Genomic DNA, 19,752 nt, shown 5'->3' with positions numbered 1-19,752 from the left:
ATTAAATATTATTTATTAATGTATAATTTCCAATTTTAGTATTATCTTCATCATATATTATATGCAAAGAATTACGACAATCAATGCAATGTACGATTGCAGACAATCTTTATCATATACCAGAGTGATATGATCTTCACAATTTTACAATATGAGTATACATTAAAAATGTATACATGGAATACTCATCCTGGTCCTGCTAAGCCAGTCAGTTCTGACTTGACAGAAGGTGCCACGTAAACAAAAATAAGAGCTAAAAGAGTGTGCAATTATAAAGCTACGTATATTTTATCACGTTTTATTCCAAACCCTAATCCATTCGGTGAAATAGCCAGTATTTTATTCTCCCTTTCATAGCGTTTAGACTACAATATTCTTAAATATAAATAAAAATTAAAAATTAGAGGTACCTCCATTTTTCTTCTAACTTGATTTATATGATTTTTTTATTATATACTTAATATTTCCCGAAATGGTAATTCTTTTTTATTTAAAACAGGTATTTTATATTTGTCCTAAAAATGGTTTCCTATTATGATTGCATATCTATACAGCCTGTCTACAGGCAGAATTCCTAATTTTTGAAAGATATTTCTTCCATCTAGAATATTTTTATTTTTGTATCTAGCTTCAGGCATTTTCTCTAGGATTTCTCTCTGGGATCTCTCTAGGATCTCTCTAGGATCTCCTACTGGTTTCACAGGGTTTCTGATAATTCGCACTTCTGCTTGTCAGATCCATAGGAAACGAGAGTTTAGAAAGATCAGCCTGTTTTGTTTAGCGAAGGAAATATGATAATATATCACTATCTCCCTCAAACTGGTGTCCTATCTGGCTGCCCCTGAAAAGGTTCTATTTATAAGCCCTCTCATATTATTAGTAATAACACAAAGTTTAAACCGTTTATATCTGATTGTGAGTCTTAATCTAATACAAATTCACATATTGTGAGAATTTCCTTATTTTGAATGTTTTTCCAGGTCGTCACTCAAATATCCGTTACTTTTCCCTGAGATGGCGCCGGTCTTATAGATTGCTTTCCAGTCGTACATTAAGGTTAATAATTAATAATAAATAAAATAAATGTAGTGAAAAATGAGCTGCTAATGTCAAAATATAATTGTAAATGTGAAATTCACCTATCGACTTTCTAGAGAGGGCACAATACTCAGGACGTTATTTTTTTTATGACCAAGCATACTAAAACGAAAGCATTTCAGTTATCGGTAGACAATAAAAGAAATCATTTTTTAAATACTATGGCTGACAAGCGTGATTAATGAAATGCAACTGCCATGAGAGGCAGTAGGAAAACGTTTAAGTAGTAATTCCTTTTAGAATTATCAAATGAACTAACAAGATATTTCGGAAATGAGTTTATACTTTTCCGTTTCACATGACGTTATACCAGTTGGGGTCGATTCCGGGGTTCAAGCTAGTTTGGGTAACGAAATGCTTCTTGTTGAAGTGGTCTTCCCTGAAACCCAACTCCCGCCATATCTTCGAACGGAATTTTTTGAAAAAGAAGCAGGAACAGAGTGGCACTATTTTCTCGAATCGCCGAAGACCGGCGCTGGAGTCGTTCGCGAGTAGAGGTCGTGGGAAGGAGATGGCTAAGTCAGGCGGTATTCCTCTTTGCGGGCAGCTGACGGGTGCTGCCATCTCTCCGCAAAGTCTCCTCCTAAATTGAATTTGACTTGGAAGGCTCGGCAGCAGGATTCGAAAGAGGCACAGAGGGGAATTCCATTGGAGCGGTTCGCTCTTCCGCGTTCCCATTTTCAAGATGCTGGACCAAATCTTAGTGTATGGCATAAACGTCAGGAATGGGATCTATATTTAACACTGTCAACTGCGCCAGGAAAAAAATATCTGCGGATTCTCGTCAAACGAATTAATATTCCGAGCTCGATATTATCACTGTGGCACAAAGGTAGATTCTGAGTTCGCTTGTACTAGAAAGAATCGAATAAGGCAGAATACTCAATAAAAGAATGGGTTTCGGGTAATTTCTGAGTGTACACATAAAGGCCTAGTAAACTTTCCAGACGTTAAAGAAAAAATTAGTTAAAAGTGCTTTACACCCGAAAAAAAACCATTATATCATTAAAAAACTAAAAAAAAACTGGTTCAAGAAAATTAACAGTGGCCAATCATGTGCCGAAATCCACCTTTTCTAAATCAGTTAACATCCTCGTTCGATATCCAGAATGATCAATACCGGAAGACTAAAAATCGATTTGCCAGATGACAAGATGTTCAAGTCGCAGTCGATTTCCTTTATTCGCTTATCCCTCAAAATGTCACCTTTGCACTTTTTCTTCGTTTTAATGTCGTCGCTCTTTTAAAAATTTTGTTATCCGTACTGGACTTAGAATTGAATATTGTGTCTTTTAAAATATTTTTCAACAAATAAGGGATGGAGCTCAACTTGAAAACTCACTTATCTAGAGTGCTCATTGAGTGCACGATTCGAGGTACTTTAAAAAGTGCAACTTGGCAGTGAAAGTGGGTAAATTTGTGGGGTTACTGCCACGGAGTTGAAGGACTCCGTTTAGTTGAACGGGTTTTGCTGGGAAGGGGATATTTTATGTAATATATATGAGGGGAGGGTTTATTGCGGTTAAGACACGCACTAATAACATGGATAATTTATGGCGATCGCGAGTCAATTTTTATCCTAAGTTCGTTTTTATGTAGCCTTTCGGCACTACTTAGAAACCAAACCAGATTGAGCGTAAATTCAATGGGTACCAAATATAATGAAAATATTTAGTACGACATTAATTTTGTCCGATTTCTGTGGATGATTGGCCTTTTATCTTAGAGCCACTGACCTAGTAGTCTTTAATGTCAATGATTTTATCGCTCGACTAAAATATTCAAGTATTTTTTATATTGCATTATATTTTTATACCCTCATTAACCCTTAGTCTATCTGCTCCAGTGGCAATCGATGTTCAAAAGATTTCCAGCCAGAAAATCCGTACGATTCCAAGGCCTAACTATGTAGGTGCAGTGAGAAAGTTGTCACAGGTATTTCCTCCCTGTGATCGTCGAAGAATATATTGAAACTTTTTTAAACACGTTAAACGAGTGATGCGCTATTCAAAACAGCGCAATGACTAACGTCGCCAGCGCAATAATAACCGACCGTCATCCCAAGCGGTCGAACAGTTAGAAGGAGGCATCGGAAAGAGCGTAAATTTATCACACAACCTAGCTCAGGTATTCACAAAGAAAATTAATTTTGTGTTTTATTTTCTTTTTGCTGTACCAATGAAAACAGGTGAAAAATTGATATATGCCATTATTTTCTAAAGAATTTTAGGTAGTTATTTATGTAACAAACTATATTTATCGCATTAAAATATTTATTTCAAGAAAAGTTGGAAGAAGTCATCAGTTATATTACGCTTAGTCCTTATTCAGGTAGTAGCCACTCCAGCGTACAAACCGTGACATCGATTATCATGGAAGTGTGATTGAAAGCTAATTCCAGGTCCATTAGAGATTGACAAGTAGATTCATATTCATACTTCAAGTGAGCAGTATAGATATAAAAGTGTAGTTGCAAATCATTTTGCACCAATCCATTTGACTGTCAACCAAGCGCAAAACGGGGAAAGCCTTCATACCGGTGTTCTTTGCGTTATTAAGCATTGCGTTATCCTTCAGGCCATTTGGATCACATTGCTTAGAAGTTTTGCATACTACTATCGCTGATGTTTCAATTGCGCGAAAATAAATTTCAATGTACTCAGAAGTATATATTTCTTATGCGGAATAATGGTAAGCTTTAAATATAAATGTAATAAATATAGTAATAAATTAACTTTTTCATTACCTCTTAAACGAGAGGCGACCAAGTTATAGGGTAGACAATCGGCAATATATTCGCCACGTATCTGTTCGCATATCTTTCACTTGACATTACTTCGGGGTATATCGCAAGTGGTTTCCTTTTTATAGTCGTGCGTAGGAAATCACCAAGAAGGAACACGGGGAGGGCATCGACCTCCTCTGACCCATTTTCGCCAAGGCGAGCAAAAAGAATGGCGTGGTGCGCCGAGTTTCCATCCACCGACGACCACCACCGCCCCCCACCACTGCCCCCAAACACCTTTCACCACCAGGGCCCTTTCATATCAGACGGCGGACAGGAGTGTGCAGAAATGAAGCAGCGAGAGCGAAATGGCGGGGGAGGTCGACCGAAGAATGCTCCTCTTTTCTACAAATTTATTTCTCTCTCTCTCACACCTCTTCATTTCCTAGTTCAAGGGGCCGTGTTGTTAATTGTTGCGTGCGGCGAATGTTTCTGTGTGTGTGTGTGTGTGTTTGGGTATGGAGACCAAAGCCACTCTCCCTACACTATCACCCGCATTAGATCTTGGTTATTTTTTCTCTCTCTCTCCCTCTCTCTTTCACACTCCCAGCGGTTCCACTTTTGTCCCGTCGCCAAGATTAAGGTCATTAAAATGAAACGGCCGCTGCTTTCGCTGGCAAGGACGAGCGAGCTCTACGGTCGGGGTTCCGTAAAACATTTCGTTCCTAAATGCACTCCTTTTTTATAATAGCGTGATAAGGACTCGGGTGGCACTCCGCCATGATGGATTTCGAAGGCCTTTCCCCTTACACTGATGCACTAACTCACGTCGGAGTCACGGGCGCAGATGGTTGGGACGGAAAAATTTTAAATCTTAGTATTTGCAATCAAATCCGATAGTTTCGAGAGAGTGGAGCCCTCCACCTAAGAGAGTTTTGAAGGGGACTAACTTTGGGCAGCAGTTTATCTCTCTATATTTCTGATGTAATAAAATACATATTTTCTGACTGAATATCCAGAGTCCATCAAAAACCTACCCAAAGGCGGTAGACTACTACTGATAAATGATAAATAAATAAAGTCATTGATATGCAGATAGGGCAGGGGTTGCATACATACTGACCGTGCATAGTACGCACGATGAGTTGATGACCTAGCGTGCATAAAATGCTCACGGAAACAAAATGTTTCCATTTTATTAGGCCATGAAAAATTACGAGTGTAAAGTTAAAGGAGAATAGAGCATCGATATGGGTAGAGAAATTATGTTCATAGACAGGAAAAACAAACTATCAATCAATACAATTTTTAAGAATGTTAAACAAGAACGAGCGTCAGTTACTTGAGCAAAAAAATTAAATTACGTCGCTGTTAGAAAACAATCGATGGTGTTGACATATGATGGTAACAATATTATGTATATGGTATATACGTGCATATGGTATATATATTCTTTTCTTCATATGTGTGTGCATGTATATATGTATGTTTATATATATATATATATAATATATGTATATATATTATATATATATGTTTATAAATATTTATGTATATATATATATATATATATATATATATATATATATATATATATATATATATATAATATCCGCCGCATTTTCCTAAAATATTTGTATGGAGCCACTTCAAAATTCTTTTCATGGATGGGTGCTGACTATCTGATTTTCCAATGAGGCTTTATTACTGAAACAATAACTTACCTGTCTGTTTCATGATATAACAATAGCATCCTTAAGTAAAATTACAATATATTGCTTCCATAAGTTCACATCAGTATTTTCTCCTGCTCGCTCTTAAACAGATTGCCTATCTTTCACTTCCTTCTTCCAAGCAATATTAGATGAAAGAATACCCAGCAGTTTGTTGGACTCTGTTATTTTGGTGAGTTAAATTCAGTCACAGATGACATGTCGTCAACATTCCTTTTTTGATAACTGTCGTCCCATTTGTCGGCTGCAATCCTTCTAGAAAGTTGCGCATTTTCCTTCGTTGCATAAAGATGCTACCCGCATCGGTCATCCCCAGTCCGCATTTGGAACGTGAGCGGAGGTTGCGTACATGCGCTTAAAATCCACGCCGATATCATGCGCCGGTGCGTAACCTCGAAAAATCCGCAGATGACATCATTTCTATTCGTGGATTCGTAGCTCACGGTACGGCGTAAGCAGCGGGACAGCGAAATAATGCGCTAGTTAGGAGGAGATCCATTGGAAGGATGCCGGGGCACGGGGGTGCATAGATATTGACGTGGTGACGCGAAGGGGGAAAAATCCCCAGTTTCTCTAACGAGATTATTTTGTTCTCCAAGATGAAAGCGAGATGCAAAGCAGAGGCTCGGGTGTGGGGATTATACCACACCAAAACAGTTTTCTCTGCCGGGGATGACTTTTCTCCGTGCAACGCAAGTTCGCTGCGACCTGCGATTGGCCTTAATTTAGTTCTTTTCTATCCACACCATAGCCCGCAAGTCGCCGCATGTGCGTGTGGCGGGGGGATTTAGGGCGCGAAGAAGATTAGTACATAAATTAATTTCAATAGGTATTTGTTCATTTACACAAATACCTGTGCACATTCACTCATACGAGGTATTTTAAAAAAGTAACGGGAATTTTGTGATTTCGCATAGTTCATAGTGCACCATAAGTTCTTGCCACAAGGTCAAGCGATCAATAATGAATTCTACTTACAAGTTCAACGCCGTTTTCGTGAAGCAATACGAAGGAAACGCCCGTGTTTGTGGCGAAACAATCAATGGCTTTTGCGCCACCATGATAATGCACCTGCTCACACTTCACTACTTGTTTGTGAATTTTTGGCCAAAAAAAATCATTGCAATAATGTCCCAGCCTCCATATTCGCCAGACATGGCCCCGCGAGACTTTTTCCCTGTCCCAAAAAATAAAGAGAACCTTAAATGTCTGTGTTTTCCAAAGCACAGATGAGATTAAGAACGCATCACTGAGAGAGCTAAAAGCTCTACCACAGATCGAGTTTCAGAAGTGTTTCGAGGACAGTAAAAAGCGCTGGTATAATTGCATAATATCTAATGGGAACTATTTTGGAAGGCATGCATTGATATATATGAATAAATAATTTTTTTCCAAATACCTCAAATTCCCGTTGTTCATTGAACACACCTAAGGCATGCTAATATACATCATGCAATAATTGGTGTCTTTGACAAAAATATTAATTTTTGGTTTTAAAAAAGTCCTAGTCAATCAACATCTAAATGGTACCTACAGACCATATTGTCATCCCCTGGTGCTGAATCATCCCCTGCTAGCAGGGTATGGTTCACAAGGTTTGCAGTATCAAAAATTAAGTTTTTGTCAATAATTGAATTGATATTAATTTAATCCCCTGCAAAATATACGAGGAAGACAATATCTGGATTAAAAAGTCCCACATATTTTCGTGCGAAGGATTAATTACGCTGAGTCTATGTGTTAGCTATATCTACAATAAGAGGCATGCAATAGTCCATGGGTAAAGCATTGGACAACTGACAAGAGGGCCTGGGTTCGATTCCCTGGCAAAGCTTATCTAAGCACCCTCAGCTTTACCAAGCTGTGTGATTTTTCGGCTGGTACCCGATCTTCCTGGGAAATCATAACCGGTACAGGGAAAGGAACTGCTCCCCCTACCCTGATGTATGAATTTCACACGCCGTCAGGCTTAGTACTGGTTGAACTCCACCATCACCTACCAAATCGACCTTCGAGTTGGTTACCGTGTTTATGGTTATATCTGCATTTTGCCCTGGAAGCCATCAGCTACCACGGGTATTATCGGTTATATTGACACACGATATCATTTTACTAATGGGTAGCTCGAATTGCTGTATCTGATGGTGCGTATACTGTTGTGGTCACTAATTGCTGTAGGGAAAGGGATTCCTTTAATCGCTCTGTTCGACAGCCAATGACACTTTAAATCAGGCCAGAATTATTTACTCTATGTTAGCTTTAAATTAGTACGATTTGTTTTTACTGGTAATTGATTGCTGGCATGCAATCTTTGTGTTTCCATTGGCTCTTAAGCCATGCTATACAATAATAGCGTGACATATTCTGTTTGTTATGATTTCTCATGAAACGGGTAGCTTAACTCCTTGTCTCATTTTATTCAATGATTGCAATTCTAAGATTTGGCTCTAAACATTCGATGGAAATTCAGTGTGAAGCTTGTTCAATGCGAAGCAACACATTTCCTTCACTTTTTCATTCAGATATTTCCCAGATGTCGGTTTGATGATTATCTGGTTCCTTTATTTCAAATCCGCAGATTTTTCTAACGTGTTTTCCCGTTATAGTTTTTTCCCTCGGACAAAATTGTCATCTCTTTAGCAAGTGCTTAGTAGCGTCATTTTTAGTGTTTCATTCACGGCTAATGTCGTAATACTCTCCTCTCCATTGACAGCACGCGGAAGGTTATGAAAAAAATTGATCTTAGGTGTATCTACGGACGTGGATATGATCAATGAAAGGAAAGGCATCAACCGACTGACCGCTTCAAGGCAATACCCTCGAATCGGGTGGCGACCGGTTGATTCTTGCGTAAGTGGGGGTTAAGATCGCCACATTGTGCCCCTTGACCGGTATTGCCCGATGACGAGAAATTTCGCGAGAGACTATTTCACATCAACTTTCACTTTCATCGGCGATCTTTCCCGCGGTGGGCCTAATATAGCGTCGTTTCGCGGAAACTCCGTAATACTATAAGTTCCGTAAGTGAACAAAATGCTTCGGAATTGGAAACGTTTTTGCAACCATTATCGAAGATTCCTTGAAATGACTTAGGGGTAAGTAGGAGACGAGCGCTTTTTCTGCGTAAAAATGAAGTGGGCAGCGAAGCGCATCGCCCCACCAGGAAGGTAAATGGATTGTGTGCGATCCCGGTCTGTAGCACAGTGGAGAAGTGATGTAAATGGAAGAAAAACGTGCTTAAAACTCGTTCTAAAGGAAAAAGAGGTTCAAATGCGGATTTTTTTCCATTTATTTTGGTCTTCTATTTTGGTTCTTATTTTAGCGTCCTATTTTCGAAGAAAACACATCTTGCTTCTGGGAGATAAATGAATAACGCTCTAGGAATTTAACAAATAAATTGCTCCAGCGTTGCTGAGAGCTTTCATGTCGTTAGCATAATTACCCCGGAACCCATTGATGTCAGTGATTTAATTTATGACGCATTCTTTTTTCTTTTTAATCGTATCACTTAGCATTATGAACACTACGGGAAAAAATCGTTCTACCGGGTCATTCTTCTTTTTTAAGACTCTTGAAAACTCTTCCTTAAAATTGTGAATAACTGTTTTCTTTAAAAAACGGCATAGTAGAAATATTTCTCATGAATTTTCATTTTGATGCTCAAAAACACTTTCTTTAACCCTGACCCATAATTTTTTACCAATGAATTCAAAAGTATTCATTTCAATCCTATAATAACTCTCTAATCGGCATGAATCAATCAATGATTGGCAAAATTATCGCTTAGAGAAAATCATAAAATATATTTTTTTGAGTCAGAAGTATTTTTTGAAGTCCCAAGGGAATTGGAAAAACAATTATTATAATAATCGGTATTGTTTCCCATAAGATAAAAATCAATTCCCTCCCATTAATTCCGCATGCTTCCTTCCTCGCTTCATCCCATACAACATTCCTCTCCTTTTCCTATCCCATTCTCATCTGTTTAAGATTATCCTATCTATCAAAGTCTCCAACATCCCATTTCCAATCAAAATGCTCTGTATCATGTCTCCTTCGGATTTTTTCCGAAAAAATGCTTCCTTCTCCCTGACCATGTCTAGAAATGTGTCGTTTGTTTGCCTTTCTGTCCATTTCACCATCTCCACACCCATATTTCAAGATCCTACAATCCTCGATTGTCACCATGTTTTAAAAATCATCTTTCCGCATCATACAAAACCACTAGCCATATCAAAGTTTTAACGAGTATTTTCTTAATATCCTTGCTCAACTTTCCTGTCATCAATTCTCTCCTCCTTGTGAAATCTTCTTGGTCCAATACAATTTTTCTTTTTATTTACCCATTAACAACCTTTAGACCTAACCAATTCCGAGCTGGGTAACGTATTCCACCAGCTCTAGTTTATGGAATCATACTTTTAACGTTTGATTTAGCCTGTCTGTTTCTCAAAAACCTCATAACGTTATTTTGTTCTCACCACCTCAGACCTATCACACAGATTTTCTAATGCACTCTGCAATGATTGTAACATGTTGGCTGACTGGCTAAATAAAGTCTGATCACCAGCAAACTAAAATGATTATATTGCTAATTAATTGAGTTGATTTACCGCCAACTTCCATTCCTATCTCCAGTTCTTTATGTCTCTATTAACCCTTTCCTCAACAAATGCGTTGAAAATAACTTGTGATAATGGAATAACGCCTCTTCCTAACACTGACCATCCCGGTTGTCCATCCGCCACACGCATCAGAGCAGCCTTGAGATAAGCGAAGATTGCGAATAAATCGCCTGATGCTCCAATCTGCCCCTTTTTTCTGCAAAATATTCATTAATCCTACCCAATTCACTATATCGAACGCCTCCTCAAAATCTGCGAACCAAACAAATACATCTTGATTGGATCCTATTATTGATCCTCGATTGTGCCCCGCTATTAGTGACCTCGTTACTGTAAGACATTCATTACGCGCGCCTCTCCCCTTTCTGAACCAAAATTGAAATTCCCTAAGCAATCATTTCCCTTCTGCTCTATGCTTTTGAAGATGATGGTCCTAAGTACCTCTTCAGCTGCCTGCGAAATCAAACTTATTGTTCTGTATTCCTTAAGTATAACTCTGCCTTTCCCTTTTTGGGATGAAAATTAACATTGATCAAAAAAAATCTTCCGGCCAAATTCCTCCTTCAGAAATGCTACGAATTAAGTCATCAAACTCTTCATTCCTTGCTTTTCTATGCCCTTAACTAGTTCCGCATGAACTTTATCCGGCTCACGGCCTTGTTTGATTTCAGTTCCCTTAATGCCCTTTCTATCTCGAAATCAAGTTTGCCTTAATTATAAAAAAATATGTAGGGTAAAATGGATGAAAATAAAGTTAATCATCCAGGCATGCAATTTGTTTTGGAGTTTTGGGAGGCCATTTGGGCCATTCAGGGTAAGTGGGTAATTCAAAGGCGGGGATGAGAGAGATGGAGCTGGATGTCATTGAGTTACGATGTCTAATCTCCAATCCGATAAACCTTGTACAGATCTCAAGCTTCCAGCCAAGGGAAAAAAGGGAACACGGTAACCAAACGGAAACCACGGGAATGAAAGAAAATATTTATGCCGAAGACCTAAATTTTATTGCCCTCCTTAAATCAAGTCCGGTTCGTCGGCGTGAGTAGAGGCTTAAACCGCATGACTCCCATTCCCCACCCCCTCGAAATCTCTCTCCTCGGAGAAGCATCTCCACTGGGTGTCATGCACCTCCAAGGGAAGATAATCGTCCTTCGTACCAATGTGAGACATTGACAGTCGATATGTAAATGTCAACAATATATAAAGATATATATATAAATATATATACATACATATATATATATATATATATATATATATATATATATATATATTATTATTAGGTAATCTGCCGGTTAAGGTAGATTTTTGGATGGACAAATATATGTATTTGTATATATATATATATATATACTACCTTGATCAAAAAGTTCCCGGAATAACCACCGTGTGGCGCTCCCATCGTTCCGATTTGAGTTCTGTTTTTTTTTTGTTAAATTGGTACATCTGTTGTTGATATTCCCTTTAAATCTTAGTGTCATAACTTGACATTTGCAAAAGTTACGTAGCCAAGAGTACATCTATCTCTGTGTGTGTTGGCGATTTTTTACAATTTCAGAAATGGATTTAAATTTGCAACAACGAACTTGTATTAAATTTTGCGTAAAAAACGGATTTAGTGGCGCACGGACGTTGGAAATGTTGGAAAAGTGTTTCGGCAACGATTCTCTAAAAAAAACGGTCGTTTACCAGTGGCACGAGCGGTTCAGAAGTGGTCGTGAGTCAATCGAAGATGATGAACGCAGTGGCAGACCATCGACATCGAAAGTCGGTGAAAAAATTGATAAAGTAAAAGAAATGTTGGTCAATAACCGCAAATTAACCATCAGAGAAATAGCGGAGGACTTGAACATTGCCTATGGATCCGCCCAAGACATTGTGGTTAATGATTTGGGTTTCCGTCGTGTAGCAGCAAAGTTGGTTCAAAATTTCATGCAAAAAAGAGACCGTGTTGACGTCGCAAAAGACATGATTTGCGAGGCTGAATCCGATCCCACATTCATCAAAAGGATCATTACTGGAGACGAGACGTGGGTTTATGAGTACGACACGCAATCCAGACATCAGGCAAGTGAATGGCGTTCACCAAATGAGCCGAGACCAAAAAAACCACGTCGTTTTCAGTCAAAAAAGAAGGCAATGCTGACGGTTTTCATGGATTACAACGGTGTAGTGCATCATGAATTTTTGCCAGAAGGCCAGACAGTAAACAAAGAGTATTATTTGGGCGTTATGAGACGTTTGCGTGAAGCAATTCGCCGAAAGAGACCAGAAATGTGGGCAGAAAACTCGTGGATTTTGCACCATGATAACGCACCGTCGCACAGTGCTATCATTATTCGTAATTTTTTGACGAAAAATGCAACAAATACCATCCAACAGCCACCGAATTCACCTGATTTGGCTCCCTGTGACTTCTTTCTGTTCAATCGAGTTAAAAAACCATTACGGGGAACGCGTTTTAGCAGCCGAGAGGAAGTAATGGAAAAATCGCAGGAAGCACTGATGGACATACCGAAAACCGAATATAAAAAATGTTTCGAGGATTGGATCAAGCGCTGGCATAAGTGTGTTGCAGTCGATGGGGATTACTTTGAAGGGGACAATATAGATTTAGATGAATAAAATTGTATTTTTAATTTTCTGAATAAATTCCGGGAAATTTTTGATCAAGGTAGTATATATATATATATATATATATATATATATATTATTATTAGGTAATCTGCCGGTTAAGGTAGATTTTTGGATGGACAAATATATGTATTTGTATATATATATATATATATATATATATATATATATATATATATATATATATATATATACACACACACACACACACACACACACACACACACGAGGGTCATCCGGAAAGTAGTACCCGTTCGTGAAATAAAGACACAAAAGTAAATATTAACAAACATAAAAAATTTTATTTGAAAGAGGATACTTTAAACTACTTCTCAACATAATCTCCAAGCAAATTAAGGCATTTGTCATAACGTGTGACAAGTTTCTGTATTCCTGCTGCATAGTCCTTCGCCGCCAGCTCATTGAGATACGCGAGGGACCCATCTTGCACAAATTTTTGCATAATGTAGATGGTGTTTAACAATTTCATGAACAATTGTTCGAGAAACATTGGGAAAATGCTCACAGATGTCATCAATTGTGACGCGCCGATCGTTCCTCACGAATTCGTCAACTGAGATCACCAGTTGGTCTGTAATGACAGACGGTCTCCCCGAACGCTCATCGTCGTGTGTGTTCCCCCTCCCCATGTTGAAGTTGCGACACCACCGCCGAACAGACGACTCGTCCATTACATTGTCTCCATACACCTCCTTTAATTGGCGATGAATATCACATGGGCGAACGTTTCTTGCATTGAGGAATTTAATCACTGCCCTCACTTCACAACTGGCGGCGTTCTCAATTTTTTTAAACAATGTAAACAATCACAGAAACAACACAGGCAATGCTAGCGTCACGCAACTTGGCTCAGAGAAGGCAGACAAGCCACTGAAGCTATCTGACCTCGTCCAGCGGCTACTCGCGTCGTCAGCACTTCATGCGGCACGAACGGGTACTACTTTCCGGATGACCCTCGTGTGTGTGTGTGTGTATATATATATATATATATATATATATATATATATATATATATATATATATATATATATATATATATATATATATATATATATATATATATATATATATATATACATATATATATATATATACATATATATATATATATATATATATATATATATATACATATATATATATATATATATATATATATATATAATTATATATATAGTATATATATATTATCCTAAAATTTTTAGCATTTTACTCCTGACTTGGATTGCGTTTTTAAAGCTCTGTCGATACTTTAATTTCCAAATATAGGCAATGTTTACATCCTCATACCCTTAACAGAATGCTTTAAAATGACTAATGGGAAATTACTGAAATATAATACATTTTGTGGATTGAGGTGTGAAGTTGTGGAAGGCGACATGATCGAACCGTGGCAAAAAATATTCCACTGTTCCAATGCTAACGGTGTTACGTAAAACTGTTAAAAGTGGAACTTATTTCATAGTTAATTACTATTTGCTACGAATCGATCACCAGGCATAGGTATACAAAAAAATAATGATTAACCATCAGTAGAATGAAGAGAGTAATTAAACATTCAAGTGTGTCACTCCATAACAGTGATAATTATTTTGAATAATTTTAAATTTGCTAGCACCATTGTATCCACCAATGACATAAAACTTGTGTGTGTGCCCACACTATTTACATAAATTTACTACTTTATTGTACATACTTTTTAGTTCTCATATTTATTTGTAAGGAACGATTACGCATAACGTAATTTTCGATGCCGCATCCCTAGTGTTGAATCACCCCCCGCCATACACCCTTGAGGTTGCTTGCGGGTTACCACGCAGGAGTATATTCTTTCGTTCACTGAGCGTGAATATGAACATCCATTACATTTATTTGTGATCATCTAAACTTACCCTCGCTTTCAAATGTCGAAGCTGAAACATAAGCTACAGATTACAAATCTTTACCGCGTGTATTTCCAATTTTTTTTTGCCGTTGCCGGACACCCTCGTACCGTGGTTTCGCAGAGCTCAACAATTTAACAGGTACTATTTCCAAGAACCGTTTTAGAGTCTAGAGGTGTGACGGGTGTCGTAAAGGTTAAGAAGGAGTGCCGTGGAGGGAGGGTCGCGGGAGCCCTCAGGGGGAGTGTACCGAGTAAGCGCGCGCGCTCTTCCAGTCGCGGACGGCCGCTGAAATCGGTGACTTCCTCCTCGCGGGTATCAAACTGGCGGTGGTGGTGGTGTTGGTGAGGGGGGTGGAAGGGTAGGTGGCAATGGGAACGCTGCGGATGGGATGAGGGGAGAGAGATCGTGGAAAAAGTGCAAGGAGCGAAGGCCGCGGGCGGAAAGGGAAGAGGGACGGCGGCTCCATGTGCGGAAGTGTGCACTTCGTGATTCCCAGCGTCCGAAGGCAATGAATGCTGAAAGTGAAAATGAACCAGAAACGTAACCTCGTAATGCGGAGTTAGAAAGTGCACCGCGATGGGCGGGGGGGCGAAACAGCCCCCGGGAGGCCGCTCAGCTTTTATTAACCTTACATCAACGTGTAACGACCGGGAGGGGTCGAAGGGGGTTGATTGTGGGTGAAGGGGAGAGGCTGAGAGGGAGGTGGGGGGAGGGACCGGACGTGGGATTCACCGTTCGATGGACACTCTCGTGGCATTGGCGTCTGAATTACGGAATCCGCATTGTGCCCCGAGCGGGGGGTAGGGTGGGTGGGGGCTGGGGAGTTGGACGGAAGGCTCCGTTCTAATTACGTGGAATGTACGTCTGGCTGAGGTAGCCGAATGAATTTGCTTTCCGCAATCCTTCGCGGCTGATACTTGTCGCACTCATTTGACGTTCCTTCGGAAGATCATCACGGGGCATTTATGGCACGTTTATCCAATGGTGACCCAAAGTATCGAAATAAGAGCTTTCAGGGATCAAGAATACGCAGATACCTCTACTGTGAAGATAATTTTCTTCGTTTGTAAATACCCAGAATCGTGTATAAATGACTCTAAGACTGCAATATTACCTGTTCGTGGAGTTGAATAATTTTATAATGGATTTGAGACCATGACGAAAACTTCTTATATCCAATCAATCACGGATTCAATGTGTCACTGTAATTTGATATTGAAAATATACTCTTGGAGTTTGTGTAAACACAACGCCAATTTTATTGCGAATTCCAGACGGATTGATAGAGAACTATCTATTTCATTGATGTAGAGCATGCATATCTTTGATGGTTTCACTATTTTTACATTGAGATTATTTGGTGATATATGGGAGGAAACTGGGTCGTTATTAACCTGTACTATTTCCGACAACATTTCCTGAAAACCATATATTATTTAAAAAGTATGAATCGTTTGATTTACTAATCGTAGCTAATAAAATATCCTGTTGTTTGTACTATATTTCCTCCACATAGTTCATTTTGTTGAATTTAGGGAGTTGCACATGCTTGGATTGATTAAAATATTAAATGATTAGTAAGGATTCATTTTAGAATATTTTCCGAAATCGTTTTGTTTTTCGGAAACTGGTCTTCGGAGCCGTTCTTCGCCGGGACGTGTGTCTCTGCAAGGGGAACCGTTTCCCAGGGAAGAACATTCATGAATACTTACCACTAGGGATAGGATAGGATCTCACACAGTAATCTGTGTGCATGTGGAGCGGGGTTTGAATCATCCCTCTTCTTCCTGTATCCCCCCTTCGCTCCCCCTCCAGTCACCTGGGACAGCACTTTCTCTCCGTCCGTCGCGAGACCGCTTTCACGGGCGCGCAGTGTGGCTGACGGGAACAGGAATGGAGTGTGGGGACAAGGGACGGTGGGAAAGGAGGGTAGGAGAATGAGAAGCATCAAGTGTGGCCTGAGGAATTTCCGTAAATATCCCCTCTCCATTTCCCTCTCCCTATCAGACTGCGTCGCAAATTTCTGTAAATGTTTATGAATCGCGGTACTTTATATAAATATATATATATATATATATATAATATTAATTATTTTATCATTTATATATATATATATTATATACATATATACTTAATTCATACACATATATATATATATATATATATATATATATATATATATATATATATTATATATATATATTTCTATATATAAAATTTGAGTTTCCTTTTACGTGTCATTTTTGTATTCTATTGCGCCCAAATGTTAGATTGCTCTCGTGAATGCTTCTGCATCATCGACGTAGAAGTATGTATGTATATACAGGTAAAATCAACTGCCGATTGGTTGCGAGGCGAAAAGTTTTTCTCGAAGAACGAACGTAACCGCATCACCAGAGTGGGTGTCGCTCCCGTGCGACCTAATCTTTTAGCTTTCAGTCTTTTGGCACTGTGCTCCGCAATGTTAGTCGTTTGGTGAAATCTACATAAACTAACCGGTAATGTGACGAGGCTGTGTTATGTAAGCTTTGCTGGCACTATCCGCGACGATGCCTGAACTTGCATTTTTTTCCAGTCGTTAATGCTCGAATTGAGTTTTTGATTTTTTTCATGTCCCAGGTTGATAGATATTTTCATGTTTTTAGTCTTACGACCGCACTGGTAGTCCGACGGAATTGTGTGTGTGTCTTGTTCAATTGAGGTGATTCTCTGTATCAACATTTTTCCAAAAATTCTCCCATTTCCGATTTAGATCTCCAACTAATGCAGACGTCTTAATTTGTGTTATCAGCGAGTATCAAAATTCCTAAAAGCATTCGCGATGTCTCTTATTTTGATTCTTGATATTAGAGAGTCCGCAATGGAAGCTCAATTCTGTCCAAAACCATCGTTTTAACTAAGGGGTATCTTGGGTGTTTATTAAGTTCTTGCTCATAAAATTTCGGCGGAAAATATTTAGTTTGGTAAGATTCAATTTTTGTGTAAACTGTTTGTTTTATCACATCCGATTTTTGCACTTTGCAAATATATGCCTTGGTGTGAAGTGGCTCCTTTGCATAAATGAAACTGAGTTAAAAGTGCGAGATGCTAGGGGGCATATCTGACTTAATTCCACTCTTCGTTGTTATTTTTCATACATAAATCACTCTGTTTCTGGTTTTCCAAGAAACTGTAAACACGGCTTTCACGGCACCCAATGATCTTATTTAATGACCGGTCCTTTAAACAGGAGCCTTCAATTTACGGGCACCTGCCAAAAGCGAAAATGTAAGGGAAGGGCAGCAGAACCGGACCGGAACCAAGTTCATAAAACATGAATTTCAGGTCGTAGAGCCGTTTAAAAAAATTCGATTTCATCAGTCCCTGTATACAATTGACTTAAGGATTAAGCTTCTCCTTGATCTCAGTTTTCGGGTAGTTATTGACTTTAAGACAGGCATTAATTGCTCAGCCTTGGACATAGTCACTTCTGGGGTTGGCCATGAGTATGGTTTTTATAGCTTTGTTGGCTGTGTGAGAATTGGAAAACCGTGAATTCGAAGATGTCGCAGGAAATGAAATTGTGAAATCGTAAGTGTTAAAACAAGTAGAGTTGGCAAATGCACCAAATTTACAAATGATGAGTTGACCCATGGTAAGAAGAGAACTAAATTATTTATGTGTCATTCTATTTCCTCGGGAGTGTAGACCTCTAATTTCGAGTTCGAAAAATGAAACATATATAAAGCGCGTGTGAAAAAAATATCCACATTTATTCATTATCAAATTCTCGTCACATAAGTAGTCACGAAACGAAATACTGTAGTTTGAAAAATACAACTAATCCTGAATTTCTCACCTAAATTGCGATAAGTTTTGGGCTATAAAAAGAGAGAGAGAAAGGGAGAGAAAGAATTGAGAGAAATGCGTGAATTTTATCGCACCTACAAGATATACTATATTAATTGAACGCAAATATTATCCAAAATTACTAGTTTAAACCCCTCAAATAGGAATTTATGAACATCAGCTTACTTTTCGACTTTGATCCGGCAAATTATTTCGCTTTTCATTTCGATTCATAGGGAATTAAATATATATTGTTTTACGGTGTATGCTAATTTTTTTGGTTCAAACACGGAATTATGAGTGATGTAACTTCTAATTTTCCGATTTCTTGGTTAATGACGGAACATAATTATTATTCTTCGGAAAATTAATGCTTTTGGCTGGTATGCGTTCGTCGGTCGCGTAATATACAATTGCACGAGCATTTAGAAACTTCACGTAAATCTTGAGTACTTCAATAAAGAGAGAAGTTTAAATAAAGCGTGATATCAACCACACCCTACACGTTCACTTTCTACCTGAAAAAAATGCATTTTAAAACTTAACATTTACTGATTTAAGATTCAGATAAATAAAGCTGTCCATGGCAGAATATGTATGATGTTTTATGGTGCCCATGAAAAACGTCGCGAGGTCATACGATTCCATTGGATCGTGAGTAACCCAACTCATAGACAACATTTTAGATCAAGATACGGATAGAACCCTTCAGATAAAATCTTTCGAGCATGTTACATAGAACCATTTTGCCGAGTTCCCTCCGCCTCTGCGCAAGTACCAAATTACTTGCGGGTGTAACAGCTGGAAAGAGAAAGCTTGGGTACATTGCAATGCTGTGGTCAAAGCAATTGCCGCCAGGGGCTCTCATGTGTTTTCTCACGTCATCCGTCCTCAATTGAAGTGAGTCGTGTTTCGTTTTCACTTGGAAGGGCAAAGAGAGGGTGAAGGAGAAGGGGGAGGGGGCACTCGCGGAAAAAAATCAGTACCTCGAAGTGGCCTAATTGTCATGCTTACCGTGTAGTCATTGTGTACACACTCTTGGCTTTCAACAAATATTAGTCTTACAAGTTCACACCTTTTAACATCCGAGTTTATCGGAGGCATGGAGTGTTGCGAATAAGGTCGCTAAAGTTGAATATCTTCGGAGAGAGGAGGTAATAGAGGATTCCTTATTAAGTGCCCGTCATTTTTCATGTATACCT

The sequence above is a fragment of the Hetaerina americana genome, unplaced genomic scaffold (genome assembly GCF_022747635.1).
Source record: "Hetaerina americana unplaced genomic scaffold, ioHetAmer1.1.p SCAF_1, whole genome shotgun sequence".
NCBI classification, from domain to species: Eukaryota; Metazoa; Arthropoda; class Insecta; order Odonata; family Calopterygidae; genus Hetaerina; species Hetaerina americana.
Note: the sequence above shows the minus strand (reverse complement) of the source record.